Source organism: Silene latifolia, chromosome Y, assembly GCF_048544455.1.
Source record: "Silene latifolia isolate original U9 population chromosome Y, ASM4854445v1, whole genome shotgun sequence".
NCBI classification, from domain to species: Eukaryota; Viridiplantae; Streptophyta; class Magnoliopsida; order Caryophyllales; family Caryophyllaceae; genus Silene; species Silene latifolia.
In genome coordinates, this window is record NC_133538.1 from 279,226,033 (window position 1) to 279,227,009 (window position 977).

The 977-nt window shown below is 43.0% G+C and overlaps 1 non-coding gene across 1 annotated transcript; it reads right to left on the reverse strand.

The window, feature by feature from the left end:
- Window positions 1-669: 669 nt before the first annotated feature.
- On the reverse strand, window positions 670-775 carry LOC141635695 (small nucleolar RNA R71). The gene has a single exon (XR_012540363.1). It is a non-coding gene; the product is annotated as a small nucleolar RNA R71 (small nucleolar RNA).
- Between the last annotated feature and the right edge of the window lie 202 nt (window positions 776-977).

Here is a 977-nt window from a genome sequence, read left to right on the forward strand (position 1 = left end):
GCCTGTCTGTCTGTTTTTGTTTCGTTTATTTCTTTTGGTCTCAGGGAATTTTTATTCCTTGAGATAGTTCTCACTTATTTCCTTCATTGTTGTGTATGCCCAAGTCAAACAGGTCAGAATTAGTTCCTGCTGATCCTGAGCCAGAGAGATCTTTTCGGCATAGACTAAGACTGCAGAGGAAGATTCAAAAGGAAGTCTTGAGTACTTTTGAACCCGAGCTACAACATTTTCTGCTTGCAGAAGATCCGTCTTGTGAAGAAGACAACTCTATTTCTGCTGTAAAGCCAGTGAAGATGCCTAATATTGCGAGTCACTCAGAGCCCACAGCTGCCTCGATCCCTAAAGGTTTCAGTCTTGCGACCGAGGATGGTAATACTTTCGATATTTAACCGTCCTATATTAATTTAGTCGAACGAAACCTGTACCGAGGCGTGGCGGGTGAAGATCCACGAAAACATATGGAAGTCTTCACTGAATATTGCACTACCATTCCCGCCACTAAAGGAGTGACCCAGGATAAGATTAAGGAAGTCTTGTTTCCTTTCTCTTTGACCGACAGAGCCCGTGAGTGGCTCACTGATCTTGATCGTACTGCAGCCGGTATTACTGACTGGGAGAGCTTGGCCCTTGCTTTTTATAAATGGTACTTTCCTCCACAAAGAACTAATCAGCTCAGAGGGAAAATTACAAGTTTTAAGCAGACACCTGATGAGAACTTGTATGAAGCTTGGTGCCATTTCAAAAGGTTGGTGAGGTCTCTTCCTCATCATGGTTTTGATAAGTGGTTTTTATGCAACCAGTTATACAATGGATTGTATGATGACCACCGTGCTGTATTGGACGCCTCATATAATGGGCGATTTCAGAAGAATAGTGACGATGATAAGGGATGGGGTATCATAGAAGAAATGGCTACCCATTGTGCTGAGTATGGGAACCCGAGAGGAGGTATTCGTATTGTCTCTTCAGTAGATAAT